This window comes from Dermochelys coriacea, chromosome 22 (genome assembly GCF_009764565.3).
Source record: "Dermochelys coriacea isolate rDerCor1 chromosome 22, rDerCor1.pri.v4, whole genome shotgun sequence".
In the NCBI taxonomy this organism is placed as follows: Eukaryota; Metazoa; Chordata; order Testudines; family Dermochelyidae; genus Dermochelys; species Dermochelys coriacea.
Window position 1 is genome coordinate 1108191 of NC_050089.1, and position 16715 is coordinate 1124905.

Genomic DNA, 16715 nt, shown 5'->3' on the forward strand with positions numbered 1-16715 from the left:
TCAACACAAAGACTCCCCCATGGGGATTAATCTGGAGAATGCTGTTCAGTCTCACTATTTAGAAAGCTCACATGAGGGCCATTGTTACCTCAATTTACAAGCAATTTTTGCTGGTTTCATTTTGTCTGAAAAATAAATGGTGGCAAACCTGCAGCATCACTATTAACTTCCTAGGGGTGTTCATCCAAAGCAGAGAGCCACAGATTAAACAGACCCTGCTGCTCTATGATAGCAGGCTGTGGCTGTCAAAAGTGTCAGCCGGGATCATCTCTTTAGTCACTACACAAATAGAAAGAATGAGGATCAGCGAGGAGTCAGCATCCTATACTGTGTACAATCCACATGCAGTTGCAATCACAGCCTTTCATATCCTGAAGCAAAATCAGCAGACAGTATAGTTCAGTCTGAACAGTCATCCTGCGACCAGATGCTACGAGAGCCCCTTTTCTTGTAGTTTGTCAGGATCCCAGTCCCAAAGCCCTATTAGGACTGGACCATCCTCAAAGCCTAATTTCAGATGCAGTTGGGTGAACCAGACCGTTTGCCAAGTTCTAGTTACTGGCAACATCAAAACACCACAGAGGATGGTCTCAGACCATTTATCACCATTCCTGTGCTCTTGATAAAAAATTATGTTCTCTTGAGTTTTATTTGTGAGATGAACTTTAATCTCCCCTGGATTTGGGCAGATGAGTTAGGGCTTCAGGGGCAGCTGAAATATGGTTGTTCTGTTGAAGGAGTTGAGCCATTTTCTGCCCCTTGTCTATTACTCATTGTGAGGCTCTCAGACCAGGTGCCAGTGACTGGGGGGTCAGGAAAAATGGGGAAGGCAACTCAGCAGAAAGAAAAACATGGGTTTTATTTATTTTTCAATTTTTCTTTTTCAATTAATCATTGAATTTTATTTATTTTAATTTCAGCAGAGTCTTTGTGGGTAGATTTAGGATCCCAATACGCTAGTTCTAGGCTCCTAACTGGCTTATAGAACTTTTGTCGCCTCCCCATCAACTCTGACCAGGAAGTGCTGTCATCATGGTAACTATGCACTCATTTTATATTTTATTTATTTACTGTAAGTGGAAGGAGCTATTGGAGTTGTGGCACTGTATAAAAGACAAAAAAAGACTCAGGAAAAAATTAGAGTCCCAGCTCATTTCTTTCTGCTCCAGGATGTTCTCACTCCCAAGAGCAACCTTTCACAGTATTTCTGTTCACCTAATCTTTTGCTCCTTCTATGAAAAAAGAAAGCAACTCCAAAGTTGTTAAATACTGTATTATCAATTCACCTGTCTAGGCAGGAAATTGCCCTCACATGGGCACAGCCCGCCAGGCACCCTAAGGAGAATTAGAATCATAGACTTTAAGGTCAGAAGGGCCCATTATAATCGTCTAGTCTGACCTCCTGCACAACGCAGAATTGGTTTAGCAGCCTCAGCCATGAAGGCTCAGGACAGAGTTTGGAGTCAAAAGGTGGTGAAATTACACATAAAATTATGGATTTATCTAACCTGTGCACTTCCCATCCTCTTACGAATCTGAAACATGTAAGCTGTTTAAACAAGACATCAGGAGGCTGGAGGCATTTCATGTGCATTGCCAGAGGCGATCGTTGGGCATAAGATCATTTGATTTTATCAGTCATAGGGACAGATTAGAGAATTGGCCTCGAGAGGAGTGACATCATCATTGGTCACTGCCAGCTAGCACTGTTGGTCAGATAGCCCACTTCAGCAACATAGCCCTGCACACTGAACCCTGAAGATCACACTTGGGGTCAGAAAGGGACATTGTCTGCCCATGGACTGGCAGCAGCCACGTGGCCGTCTGCAATTAACCTCACTGCACCAAAACAGTAATCACCCGACGGTGCTTTTAGATGCCTGGAATAAAGCCGTGCAATGTGGTCATGGCCTTTCGGTGCTGCCGACCTTCCCTTTCTAAGCACATTGTTGTTGTTGTATATTTTTCTAGATATTGCAGCACTGCAGGGGTAAGTGTCACACTCTGGTTTTATGACCAGCTGGGGCAATGTAGAATTAGACCATTATCAGTATTGCACATCAATGTAAAAATAAAACCCAAACTTTGTTCAGATAAAAAGCAGTCCCAATTGTATAGGCAGTAGTTCACACCATTCTGAAATTTACCACATACATCGTGAACTCTGACTACATGAAAATAATACATTAACTATTAGGGGCAGCAAACATCCAGAAATGACCAATGGTAAGTGCGATCACGCAGGGAAAAAATCACCAGAGACTCAGTCTGTACGTTTTGACAGGTTTCCACCAAATGCATCCGATGAAGTGAGCTGTAGCTCACGAAAGCTTATGCTCTAATAAATTTGTTAGTCTCTAAGGTTCCACAAGTACTCCTTTTCTCTGTACGTTATGGGACTGCTCCTTCTCCCACAAGGGTCCATGGCAATATTTCCACTGACTTCCCAGGTGCAGAGCCAGCCCTGAAGACAGTCCCCTCTGGATAGCTGTTAGTGCTCCACTACTCAAAGTTCAAATAAAAGGCCGCTAGGCCCCTGCCCTCTAAAATCTAAAATGCTGCTGCTATCTTTTTAGGACAAAAATCACCATGTGTAACAACTCTTTAGAGTCCATTCCTGCCATCCTTACTCACATGGAGCAGCACTGTACCTTCAGCCCCAAGCACTCCGCTCGATTAAAATGGGTCTATAACAGAGGAAGGGTGAGGAAGGGTGGCGGAATCAGGTCCTTCAAAATTGTATCCAGCCTACTCTATTGTTCAGTAAAACTGTAACGACATTAGAAATTGGTGAGAGAGCACATGGAACACTGGGAACAGGAGAACCAGATGCCTCCAAGTTGGAGCAGAGGTTTAGCACCTGACAACTTATATTGCAGTGCACATTTGCCACCAAGGGTTTAGGACAGAAATAAGAACAAAGTTAACAACTAACTCAATCAAATTGCCCTGTTTTCCTGCAGGTGCCTTCAGCTTGAGTTTTGCCATGGAGCAGAGTGCATTGAAATAGAGAAATCAAGTTGTAATCCCCAATTATGAGCCACGGGTAAGTCCAAGGCCTGGTCTACACTGCAGGGGATCTTACGCAACTTCAGCTATGTGAATAATGTAGCTGAAGTCGACGTACTTAGATCTACTTACCACGGTGTCTTCACTGTGGTACGTCGACGGCTGATGCTCTCCCATCAACTCCGCTGCGCCTCTTGCCCTGATGGAGTACCGGAGTTGATGGGAGAGCACTCAGCGGTCAATACCCCTACTGGATCGATCGCTGCCCATCAATCCAGCGGATACTGTAGACAAGCCCTAAGAGAGTCACACACAACAGCTTGTATTTCCCATGGAATGGGTAGCTAATGAGATATCACCACTATTTCACTTAATGTTTCTTGACATTCCAAGAGAAAAAGAGAACTCCTCTGCTCCATCAGACAAAAAGAAATGGCTCCATTTCAGAGACTTATGAACTCCTATTTAAAGATACAGCTCTCCTGCCGCCAGTCACCCCATCATTGCACCTAGAAACCACTGAGCAATCAGAAAGTTCACTGGCAAGGCAAGGAAAGCACAGGAATGGGGAGGTGCCAATACACTTGGGTGTTTTGGGCTTGTAACTCACTCAGAGCTATTAATGGTGAGTGAACTTCTCCTAACGCAAACTGAACCAAACAGAACCATTAGACGTGAGCACATGAGGCCAATTGGCATCTTCTAGGAAGAGTTTAGGGATTGAGCAAGATTTGTCTTTGAAGCCAAAAGATAAACTGTATAGTGTCCCAGGAAGAGAAGCACTCAGAGTCTGATGATATAGTTAAAAGGAATCACTACAGAGTTTGCCAGAAAAAATAGAAACCTCAAGCCAGGCTGTGTTTCGAAACCAAACAAAATCTAAAGCACTCGGGGTTATGCACAAAGTTACCCAATTTATTGGCAAAAGGTTTCTAAAAAGAAAACTATCATTTTGCTCAGTGTAACCTGCTCGGAAAGGTCAGGTGGTAAAACATTCATCTAACAATTACTAGAATGTCTTTACCTGTATACAGCACCCTTCATCCTAGGAGATCCCAAGCTACATGACAGACCATGGTCAACTTCTGCCTTCCGTTACCCATGCAACCCCACTGTCATTTGGTGCCACTGTCATGCTAGACAAGATTCAAACTCAAGGCCCTGACCCCTTGTGGCCATTAAGTCTCTCATGGCATATCCCACAAAAACAGGAGTCTGAACTCCATATTCTGGCTCCATTCCACTATCACGTTCTGCCTTCCTACTTCCCTCAGCAGCTGGAATGGAAGAAGTTATTCTTCACGTCCCCTCCTGAAAAATGGTTACAGTGCTGCTGGCATAGGATGCTGCCTTCCTCTCCAGAAGTGACAAGTGAGCAACACCTACATAAACACACCCCAGGCCTAATTCTGCTCTCAGCTGGAGATAGGAAAACTCACCCACCCCTGGAATGCAGCCATGTCTAAGGTGGAAGGGGGCAGCAAGCCTAGGTCAGGATTATACCCATTCTTTTAGCGGGTGAAGTGGAGAGTCCCTTGAAACCGCAGAGGGAATGTAGTTGATTAACTCCAGCTGGAATGTGGAGTTAATATCCCTACCAGTGTGAAAAGCACCGGAAGGGCATCAATGGCCACAGCAGCCAGGGCCTTGTTTTTAAGTCCCTTTGGGAAGATGGCACTCACACCGGGCCCAACACTGTGCAGGGCAGTGACTCATTATGGACTCAGACGGAAGACTGACACCAGATGAAATTCAATGTTAATAAATGCAAAGTAATGCACACTGGAAAACATAATCCCAACTATATATAAAATGATGGGGTCTAAATTAGCTGTTACCACTTAAGAAAGAGATCTTGGAGTCATTGTGGTCAGTTCTCCGAAAACATCCACTCAATGTGCAGAGGCAGTCAAAAAAGCAAACAATGTAGGGAATCATTAAGAAAGGGATAGATAATAAGACAGAAAATATCATATTGCCTCTATATAAATCCCTGGTACGCCCACATCTTGAATACTGCATGCCGATGTGGTCGTCCCATATCAAAAAAGATATATTGAAATTGAAAAAGGTTCAGAAAAGGGCAACAAAAATGATTAGGGATATGGAATGGCTTCCATATGAGGAGCGATTAATAAGATTGGGACTTTTCAGCTTGGAAAAGAGATGAATAAGGGGATATGATAGAGGTCTATAAAATCATGACTGGTGTAGAGAAAGTAAATAAGGAAGTGTTATTTACTCATTCTAATACTCACAAGAACTAGAGGTCACCAAATGAAATTAATAGGTAGCAGGTTTAAAACAAACAAAAGGAAGGGTTTTTTCCACACAATGCACAGTCAACCTGTGGAACTCCTTGCCAAAGGATGTTGTGAAGGTCAAGACTATAACAGGGATCAAAATAGAACTAGATAAGTTCAGAGGATATGTCCATCAATGGCTATTACCCAGGATGGGCAGGGATGGTGTCCCTAGCCTCTGTTTGACAGAAACTGGGAATGGGTGACGGGATGGATCACTTCATGATTATCTATTCTGTTCATTCCCTCTGGGGCACCTGGTATTGGCTACAGTCGAGACTGGGCTAGATGGACCTTTGGTCTGACCCAGTATGGCCGTTCTTATATACTGAATTACTAGCTGTCCCTCAGTTTCCTATCCAAGTACAACTGCAGACTTAACTCTGCTTAGCATTGCAGATCTGTGGAATGTGCTTGATAATAAAGGGCCATGTCATGCCTCTGCTTGCCCTGAGGGCTGTTAAATCCTTCCAGATGATAGCCTTTCATAAAGGCCAATAATCTCACCCAGTAGAGCCGCACTCCAGGATTACATGGCCATTGTTCAGCCAAAAGCCAGCGCTACATTTGGGACTAAATTTAAGTGGCTTTTGTTAATTCAGGGTACTTTTCTCTGCTCTCAGAACACACACTGGGCTCCAAAAATGATTTTCTTATCTGTGAGATTTCCTTACAGTGATTGTTACTTAATAAGGAAATGCGTTACCTGAAGCATATTTATGTTTGTGCTCAGAGCTTGCTGTGTCTAGATAACCTTATAGACCATCCCATTATGGATTATCCCTGAAATTCTTTACAAAAATGTCCACTATCACCACTATTGGCCAATACTGCGCACTGAGATGGTGGCCTATTGTGGTGTATGTAATGGGGGCAGCGGTGTTGTATACCTAGGGTTGGCAGATCTTGCACAGAGAGACACTTAAGCAGTGTAGTGCCACATCAATGTTTTTAAATTCAATAATTAGCATTTTTGCTTCCAAGCAATCAGGAATTTAATTGCTTCCAAATATGGAATTTTAGAGACTTCTATATCGCACCATTATGCAGTAAGAGTGGTAGGAGTTGGTGGCACGAATCAGGGATGTCAGAGTGAGAAGCATCTCAAACTTACTATCTGACTATGTTCACTCACATAAGCGGTCATGTCCCTGCTAGTGTATGGCATGACCCAAGGTAAGAGTCATAAGAATCCAAAACTAGGGGTCGCCAAATGAAATTAATAGGCAGCAGGTTTAAAATAAACAAAAGGAAGGTTTTTTTCCCCATACAACGCACAGTCAAACCGTGGAACTCCTCACCTTCATTGTGAAGGCCAAGACTATAATAAGGTTCAAAAAAGAGCTAGATAAGTTCATGGAGGACAGCAGTGATGTATTGGCTCCTAGCCACTCATTCTCTCCTTCTGGAGGAGTAAGCGTACCTGTGGGTCTTTCTCCCCAGAGATTCCCCCATCCTCTGCTGTGATTTCCTAATTCCTCTCACAGGTCAGTTGTCTTAATATGTGACTGAATGAGGAGCATTGGTGAGATCAGCACTCTGCTTCCACTCCCAATGCCTTAGCTCACTCTGACAGAGCTGGGGGGAGGGAAAATGGGTCCTGTGAGCTCAGGCAGACCACTGACCAACAAATTTCCAATAATCTGCCCAGCAGAGAGAGGACATCACATTGCAGGGCAAGGAAAAACCTTTCTGTAGATCCCTATGCAGACTGGCTACAGGATCACAAGCAGCACTGAGCCCTGTTCGTTGCTGTAGGAATATGCAACACTCTGGAAAAAGTCACAAACCTGCAGGATGCTCCTGAGATCATGTTGTAGACAGACTTCTACAGTAGCTGGTAAATGTGAAGTGATTTAGCCAGACTGCTTCCTCCTGCCTGCCCACGTGCAGATGCTGCTCCAGCCAATGTTAGCATTAATTTATGCTCAAAGAGTTTTTTATTCTATTTTTCCTGATGGTATCATGCATCAGAGTGTTATATTTTATGGTCCCACCCACTTTTGATCAAGCCCCATCTCTGTTTTGTCACTCTCCCACCAAAAACCTGGACATACTGCACCAGCAGAGCTGAATGTGCTGTGGGAGTTGCTGCCAGGCCCTTAACCAGGTAAGTGACACTGAGGTTCAGGAATCTATAATGTGGGGGTCAGTTAATGACAACTGTCATTTCTCACGACTTTTGCTGGTCACCGCATTGCTAAGTGACAGGCCAGTAGAGCAGCCCAACAAGGGACTAAAAAGGAAAACCTCTAACCTGGATCAGCATTAATAAAAAGGAACAACAGGGTCTAAAATTTGCCATTTAGAAAAGAGCATTTGACTTTAATCAGTATTACAGCAAGTTAGAAACTTCTGCTTCGCTACCAGAGTGGAAAATGATGAGAGTTCTAAGGAGCTCCCAGTCCCCACTTTTCAGCTCAGTGATGCCAATAGGAATTCTCTTGAGTGTTCAACACATTTCACCCACTGGGGCCAAACGTCACTCCAGGGCAATCTCTGCAGGCTGCTCATGTGCTCTGTGGGGAGAGGGGTGCCACATCCGGTGGCACTGGAACCGGAGAGACCAGGGGGGGTGTGATAAATGAAGGAGGGGTAGCTCCCTTTTATGGACACCCAACCAGCCAGGTAGCTACAAAATCCCTCTTGGGAGCTGTTCTCTGCTTGCTTTACCTATAAAGGGTTAAAAGTCCCCCAGGTAATGAAAAGGAAGTGGGCACCTGACCAAAAGAGCCAGTGGGAAGACAGAACTTTTTAAATTGAGAAAGAAACTTTCCCTTTGTCTGTTATTCTCTCTGGGCTGCAGGGACACACAGCAGCAATGCTGTGTAAGGTTTGAACCAGGTATGAAAAATTATCTTCCATACCTAGAAGGAATCATTGGGACAGGGAATGTTTAGATAGAATCAGGTTTATTTCTTTATTTTGGCTTGTGGATCTCCTCTGTGCTAACCCCAGATACTTTTGTTTGTTTGTAACCTTTAAGCTGAACCCCCAAAAAAGCTATTTTGGGTGCTTGATTTTGGAATTGCTCTTTTAAAATCTAACAAAAGCCTAAGTTCCAGATGTATTTTCTTCCTTTTTGTGTTTAATAAAATTAACCTTTTTTAAGAACAGGATTGGATTTTTGGTGTCCTAAGAGGTTTGTGCATATGTTGTTTAATTAGCTGGCGGCAACAGCTAATTTCCTCTGTTTTCTTTCTCAGCTCTTCCCCCGAGGGGGGTGAAAGGTCTTCCTGGGTTCAAGGGGTTTTTTTGCATGTGGGTGGTGGCAGCATTTACCAAGCCAAGGTCAGAGAAAAGTTGTAACCTTGGAGGTGTAATACAAGCCTGGAGTGGTCAGTATTAATTTTTAAAATCCTTGCCAGCCTCCACCTCTGCACTCAAAGTGCCAGAGTGGGGATTCAGCCTTGACAGGGGGCCACAGCCTTCCCACTTTTCACTGGGGCAGACCCCACCCCCTTCCCCTCCTCTTTGTCCTGAGGCCGCACCCCCAAGCCAGGCCAGCATGGAGCCCAGCAGGGGAGCTCGAGCAGTTTTGGGAGTCATGCAGACCCTCCACCGGCCTGCAGTGCGGGGAGAGGACTGAGAGCAGCCCCCACCCATGTCCCTGCCCCCCAGGCTCCCGGCCCCGCCCAGGGCAGGTGGATGGTCCGAACCGGCTCCTGCAACTGCCTGTGCAGCTCTCCTCAACCTGGCTCCAGCCAGGGAGGGGCTCAGAGGCTCGGGACCACTGCCCAGCCATGGTAAGAGCTGCACAGACAGCTGTGGGAAGCTGTGACATGGACCCTCCACCTGCCCTGGCCAGGGGCCCAGGGGGTGGGGACACGGGCAGGCGGCTGCTTTTGGCCCCACCCTCACCCTGGGCGAGGAGGAAGCAGGCTCCCCGGCCCCACTCTGGCTTCTGGCTTGGCCGGGGATGGGGTCTTGGGGGGGGCACTTTTGGGAAGGCTCTGACACCCTTGGCCACACTCGGGGCAGAGAAAGCCATGCCCCGTCGCGCCTGCCGGGCATGCTCCAACTGGGGCAGCAGTAAAAGGGAGTAGCCCAGCTCAGTCTGGACTGATCATTGAGGTGGGAGGATGCATGTTGCAGTTGCCTATCTGGGAGTTGCTGGAGCCTGAGATCATGGAGGCCAAACCCTCCAGGGTCCGGACGGACACTCGGCTACTGGTGGACACCCAGGGGACATTGGCACCGGTGGGAGCTTCACAGGCCGGAGACCCAGAAACCACGCCACTAGAAGACACAGTAGGAAGTAGCCTGGGGAACTAGACATGGATCCAGCTGGAGGACTGGGAACGAAGTCAGTGTGTTTTGGTCGGATCTCTGCTGACCCAGAAGTGAGTACACTCACTGCTGACAGGGCCCTGGGCTGGGACCTGGTGGAGTAGCGAAGGCCTGTGTCACTCTCCCCCCCACCGGGTGGTGGCCCATCCCCTCACTGACCATCAGGCTGCATCACCCTATGAGAGAGGGCAGCCATACAGACTCTGGCAGTTGAGCCACACAGCCCTGTAAGGGAGGGCAACTGTATTGATTCTGGCCACTAGGCCACACAGCCCTGAGGCTAAGGGTGGTCAGGTGGACTCAGCCACACACCCTTTTCCCCACCCCAAAGGGGGACGGGATGTTCTTGCCCCATGACACCCTCCTGCTGCCAAAAACTCACATAAAGAGGATTCCAGCTCAGGGACGCCAGATAGCTAAGGTTTCTACCCCTTCTGCTTTAAAGAGCTCAATTTTCAGAGGACAGGTAATTCGGCCCTTTCTGAAAATCCAGCACCTTTAAGACAACCCAAGTCAGGGGTCCAGAATTGCTGATCACTGGAATATCTTGGCCTGGGGCTCCTGAAGCTCTTTGACACCATGTGCTAAAGCTGCCAATGCTGATGCTACCAGTTCCACAATTAATATCTTTTAAAATGAGACTTTAAACAACTAAATTTTCATCCTGAGTGCTGGATCTCAGCCAGGGGAGTTCAGTGAAATGGGTTATTTCCTGCTCCTTCTTCCTGATTTTCTGCTATGAAGAGGAAAAGTCACCATAAGATCTTTCAAAGCCAGGTGAATCTCTCTTTAGCATGTCATTATCCAGAAACCCTTTGTCCAATTCACCTCAATGTGTGCAATTGTTTTGTGTGTCAGCCTACTAATTCTGAGGCCAATTTGACATTGTGATTTTTAAGAGAACGGGGGAAAAAGAGTCCGACTCTGACTCATAATGGAAATCCAACTGCAACCTTAACTGTGCAGTGCCTGCTGTCACCCCACAATGAGTCCCACACATTTATTAGTGTTATTTAATGCAGGGAATCCCCTTTTAAAGTCAACTGTAAAAATAGTAAAAAGTAAAACCTACAGGTCATATAAATGTAAGGAGGCAATTCAAACTAATGGCTAGAGAATAAAGCATGTTCAATAAGGTCAGCAAGTTAAACTGAATGTGTGAATATATGCAAATAGATAAACAATTTAAAGGTCTCTGTGATTCCTATGTAAAAGCCAGTTCTGAGGTCACAACCCCCTCTAATAGAAAAAAAAATCACAAAAAGTCCAACTGAAATGTGCTTTATAGCGACACCAACCATTTCAGAACTTGTTATTGTAGTGCTTTCAAAAATCAATTTTATTATTTACAACAGCAAAGCTGTTTCACCCCACATTTAAAATCTATTCTGACTCTCACAAGACTTGTCAGAGACAGCTGCCTTCACCCACATTCCAGCCAAAAATAATAACAGAACAGAGCTGTTTGGAGGAGACTTAATCTAATCTTCATTGCTTCAGTTTTAAAATATCCTGCTTGGTTTAGGGTTTCTTGTTACATGGAGGGATGTGTTTTTAGTGAGATAGATCTTAGCTGAAAGGCCCTTCATAGAAGCTTCATGTAACTAGAAACCACGGAAGGCCAACTCTGCTGCAACCTAAACAAAAGCCTCCAGGAGACATAGCTTTAAGCAAACTGCACTGAAGTTGAACTTTTACAACGGTTGGTGTTAGTGCCACTGTGGTTTTGTTTAATTTAAACTCTGCACCAAACCTGGATCTCAGCTACTCTAGATTGTCTCTGGTATAATCTACAATATTTTTTAAAAACTCTAGTTATTCTGGATTTGCCTTGGTGGAAGGGGGACCAGACTCTGGCTGGTGTGCTAATACATGATGCATCCGATGAAGTGAGCTGTAGCTCACGAAAGCTTATGTTCTAATAAATTTATTAGTCTCTAGGTGCCACAAGTCCTCCTTTTCTTTTTACATGAAGCCAGTGTTTTCTGTGTCTTCAGCTAGATAAGCTAATGCAATGACACACTCAGTAAGAAAGGACTCTCAGTCTTCCGCATGAAATAGAACACAAGGGGATAAAGAAAGCAAAATGCAGGGGGCTCCTCTGCACTACTTGTGAAAACTCAAGATTGAGTGAAGTCTGAAGTGAGACTTCAGAGACAGCCCCAGAGCAGTAAATCCAGTTCTTCCAGAGATTTCCACAAATGCCTCCAATTCATGCTTGCTAACACAGGCTTGCAGGCGAAAGGGCATGATTTTGAATATTGCTTCATTATAATATTCTAGGTCAATTCAGCTGGTATGTAACACACCAAGTAAGCCCCATGATCAACACAGTTGTGAATCCTGGACTAGCACCTAAACCAGCCATCATTCCTAATTACCTGGCAAGGGCCCTGTGTGCACAGAATTGTCCAATCGATTTGAAAAGGTTCATTTCAAATCTCAGAATCCAGAGAGTCTGGAGCTGAGGTCCTTAGCCCCAGCCCCGCCTGAACAATGGGAACAGTCAGGGCACCAGCACTCAAACAAAGAGGTGTCCTGTAGTCCCTCCCCCCACCAATCTCACTCGCCCTTTCCCCTACACAAGGTGACATGTTTTGACAACTTTGCCCTCAGCAAAGCACTGCAGCCCCTCACACCGTTCAATCTGCAGGCCGACAGCGAAAAGCGCTTGGGCAAGCCAGGCAAAGGGCAAGTCTGGCAGTGGGGTTTGATTTTGCGGACTTTCCATATGCCTTTCCCTGTCTTCCCTCTCTTCCTGGAACCTGCTCTGCCTTACATGTAACCCACCCACTTTCCTTCCTGTCCCTGGCACATCCCTTCTGGCTCTGAACCTGCAGCGCCTGCATCGCTCACATACATGTCTCAGCAGCCCCGTGCATCCCCGCGTGGAAAAGAAACCGCTCCCGCACCGCTGCTCGGCCTCTTTCCCTTGGGAGACAGCCAGGGCCATTCAAACCCCCAGGGCAGGCTGAAAAGCGGGGCACACAAAGCTTCGGAGAAGCACAACGCTGTCTTGGAAAGGCAAAGGTATGTGGGGTAGACGGACCCTTGGCCCCATCTAGTCTCGCCTTAGCCCCGTTTGAAGAGGATTCTTCTCGCGCGTCACTGACCACAGAGATGAGTAAAACCGAAGCCATGGTTCCAGGGGCATTTGTTTCCCCCCTTCCCCGTTGCTTGCTCCCTCTGGGCGCTCCCCAGCCGCGCACCCCCACGGAACTGCCCTGTGTCCCCTTTGCTCCTAAGCCCCGTCAAAGCGACCACGCGGCTCCAGCGCGCACGGGCCGGGAACGGGGCACTTTCAGTGCCAGAGGCGGCACCTCTCCCGACGGCCGCGGGCGTTATGTCGCCAGAGCTTCCTGCCCGTCGGCTCTGCCACGCTCCGGGCCAGGGGTTCTCCCGATCCCATCACCGGCGTACACCTGATGTGCTCGGACACGCATTGCCGCTCAACTGCCCCGCGGGGGGTCAGCGACAGCAAACACCGCGGCGCGGGCAGGCTTCGCGCTCGCCGAGGAAGCGCGGGTGGGGTGGGGGCGCCGCAGGCAGGGCAGCCGCCGCTGCGGGGTCAGGGGACGGTCAAATCCTTGCAGCCGAGCGCTCCGGTGCAAAGAGCAAGGCGAGGAAGAGCCGCCCCGGCCCGGCGCCTTTCTGCGGGAGCCGAGAGTGGGAGCGGACGCTCGGCCAAGCTGTGCCCTGGCTCACCCGGGAGAATGGGATCGGGCCCCTCGGACTCTCGCCCTTCCCGCACTAACGGGGCCGCTGCCCCAGGAGCAGCGATGTCACTCACCCTTCGGGTTCGCGGCGCGCAGCCCGCGCCGAGCCAGACGCCGGCCGGGACAAAGCCACGGCGACGGGAGAGCCGCGAACCAGCTCCGAGCCAAGGGCTCCGAGTCCCTCCCCGCCGAGCCGAGCCGAGCCGAGCCGAGCGCGCCGGGCGGAGCCGGCACCGGGGAGGGCACAGCGGGCAGCTACAGCCGCTCCCGCCGGTGCGTAGCGCCCAGCCCGGGCTCCGCTCAGCACCGCTCCAGCCGAGAGCGGCGACCCCCAAGCGACACGGGCCTGACGGCGAGACGGCGCCTGGCGGAGCTTCCTCCTCTCGCCCACACGGAGACCGCTGTGCCCGCAGGGGCACGGCCCGGGCACCCAGCCCGGCAAGAGGCGCTGCTCCCCGCCTGCCCCGCTCCACGGAGCCCCAAGCACCGCCAGCCCCACGCCCGGGGCTCCGCACAGCGCCCGCCGGCGGGATCGGCCCCGCGGTGCCCGGGGCAGCTCGCCGGAGGCTCGCCAAGGGAGACCATCGCAGTGGAGCGCCCCGGCTCCCCGGCCAGCCCCTACACCCGGCGCTGCGGCGCCCACCAGCCCGGCTCCCGCGGGCTTTGGCTTGCAGCGAGCCCGGAGCAGCCGCCGTGCGGGCGAGTCCGCATCTCCCTGCCCGCCGCGCCGCTGAGCCCAGCCAGTCCCCTGGGGGCGCCGGGCTTGGCGCTGCGCTCCGCCTGCCCGGGCTTCGGCCGCTGGGTTCCTCCTCGGCTCCCGGCCCAGCTCCGGGCAGCCTCGCCGGCTGGACCAGGAGCCGCCCCCCGTGCGCCCTTCCCTCCGCTGGGTGAACGGAGCTCCCGGGGGCAGCGGTGCCAGGCCCGGGTGGCGTGTGACCAGGGCGGGACAGCGGAGCAGCCCGGGGAGAACAGCGGGCTCGGCCCAGTTCCTGCCCGGTCCCCGGGTTCTCCCCGACCGGACCGCACTAACCCTTGGGGCCGCCGGCGCAGGAGCTCCGGGGCCGCAGCCCATCGCAGTGGGGTGGCACTGGGAGCGCAGCGCCGCGGGGCCGCCCCGAAACCCTCCCCTCAGCCCGCTCCCGCAACCCCCGCCAACAGCTCGGCTCCCGCAACCCGCACAAACTCCGCACCCCCGGGCCCAGAGCTGCGGCCCCGGGCAGCCCATCCTCGCTGCCCGGGTGCCCAGGCCGGGGTTCGGGGCTGCGCCTCCCGCAGCTGGCTCTCCGCACCCCCAGCCGGCCCCCCTCGCCGCCGCTCCGCCGGGCACTGTCCCGCCGCTACTCCCCAGCCTGGCCCACGGAGGGAGCCGGCCTCACGGCGCAGCCTGCCCAGCTGCCGGCACCGAAATCCGGCCAGGGGGAGGGAGTCAAGCGCACAAACAGCCGGTCCTGCCCTCTGCCCCTCAGCCAGCGACCGCTCCTGCCCCGCGCCTCACCCGCACCCCCTGCCCTCCACCGCTCACCGACCCCGCAGCCCCTGCCCTCCAGCCCCCACCGTCCCCCCCCCCCCCCCCCCCCATCCCCCACCCCCCCCCCCCCCCTGCACCCCTGCCCCTCCAGCCCCCACCGGTCCCGCACGACCCGCACCCCCTGCCCTCCACCGCTCCCGACCCCGCAGCCCCTGCCCCTCCAGCCCCCACCGGTCCCCCCCCCCCCTGCCCTCCACCCCACCGCCCGCATCGACCCGCACCCCTGCCCCCCCGCTCCCGCCCCCCAGCCCTGCCCCTCCAGCCCCCACCGGTCCCGCATCGACCCCGCACCCCCTGCCCTCCACCGCTCACCGACCCCGCAGCCCCTGCCCCTCCAGCCCCCACCGGTCCTGCACCCCCTGCCCCTCCAGCCCCCACCGGTCCCGCATCGACCCCGCACCCCCTGCCCTCCACCGCTCACCGACCCCGCAGCCCCTGCCCCTCCAGCCCCCACCGGTCCCGCATCGACCCCGCACCCCCTGCCCTCCACCGCTCACCGACCCCGCAGCCCCTGCCCCTCCAGCCCCCACCGGTGCCGCATCGACCCCGCACCCCCTGCCCCTCCAGCCCCCACCGGTCCTGCACCCCCTGCCCCTCCAGCCCCCACCGGTCCCGCACCCCCTGCCCCTCCAGCCCCCACCGGTCCCGCATCGAGCCCGCACCCCCTGCCCTCCACCGCTCACCGACCCCGCAGCCCCTGCCCCTCCAGCCCCCACCGGTCCTGCACCCCCTGCCCCTCCAGCCCCCACCGGTCCCGCATCGAGCCCGCACCCCCTGCCCTCCACCGCTCACCGACCCCGCAGCCCCTGCCCCTCCAGCCCCCACCGGTCCTGCACCCCCTGCCCCTCCAGCCCCCACCGGTCCTGCACCCCCTGCCCCTCCAGCCCCCACCGGTCCCGCATCGAGCCCGCACCCCCTGCCCTCCACCGCTCACCGACCCCGCAGCCCCTGCCCCTCCAGCCCCCACCGGTGCCGCATCGACCCCGCAGCCCCCTGCCCCTCCACCGCCCCCGACCCCGCAGCCCCTGCCCCTCCACCCCCACGTGCCGCATCGACCCCCCGCACCCCCTGCCCCTCCAGCCCCCGTCCCCACCCTGCCCCTCTTCTACTACCCCGCACCCGCTTCTGCCCCTGCTCAGCACCCCCAACCCCCATTTGCGGGTTACCCACCCCCAGCGTCTGCCCGCGCCCCGCGCCCCCCGCCCGTGCCTGCCCTGCAGCGCCTCTCCCCAGCCCCGCGGCGCGGCCGGCTCCCTCGCAGGCATCCCCTGCCCGCAGCCGGGTCCCTGCCCGGCTCTGCCCGCCCCTGGGTGCGCGCTGGCCGCGCTGAATGACAGCTTACCTGCACGCCAATCTTCATCACACTGACACCGGCCGGGCCGCGCAGCCTATACTCACCGCCCGCCGCCGCGCGTCACGGCCCCGCCCGGCCCGGCCCGGCCCCCGCCCCCGCCCCCGCCCCCGCCCCGCGCCGGCTCCCGCCTGGCTCCCTCTAGCGGGCCGGCCTGGCCGCCGCTCGCTCCGAGCCGCGGGCGAGCGGCCCCGTCCCGAGCGCGCCCGGCCTAGAGACCCTGGGCTGAGCGGGCCAGCCGGGGCCTCTTGTCCCGGGGCTCTCCGCTCACGCACTCCCCAGACGTGCGACACAGCGGCCCGGCTGGGAGACGCCCAGGGCTGGGGCTTGAAAACACGTTAGCAGCAGGGCCGGGCACTGCTAGGGGCTCAACCACGAGGCCTTTTCTTTGCTTTCCTATGAACTCCTTTCGAAGAACAGGAGGACTTGTGGCACCTTAGAGACTAGTACATTTATTTGAGCATAAGCTTTCCTGTGCTACAGCTCACTTCATCGGATGCATCAGATGCCACAAGTCC

General features: G+C 53.1%; 1 protein-coding gene across 3 annotated transcripts in view; it reads right to left on the minus strand.

Annotated features, from left to right (window-relative positions):
- The window catches only part of PKNOX2 (PBX/knotted 1 homeobox 2), a 715219-nt gene extending 698945 nt beyond the window's left edge, over positions 1-16274 (minus strand). Inside the window, exon 1 of one of the 3 annotated variants that reach the window (XM_043500983.1) lies at positions 16189-16274. The gene's annotated coding sequence lies outside the window, so the exon portion shown is untranslated. The remainder of the gene's footprint in view (positions 1-16188) is intronic. The other 2 variants (XM_038380894.2, XM_043500981.1) reach the window with 2 other exon arrangements.
- Between the last annotated feature and the right edge of the window lie 441 nt (positions 16275-16715).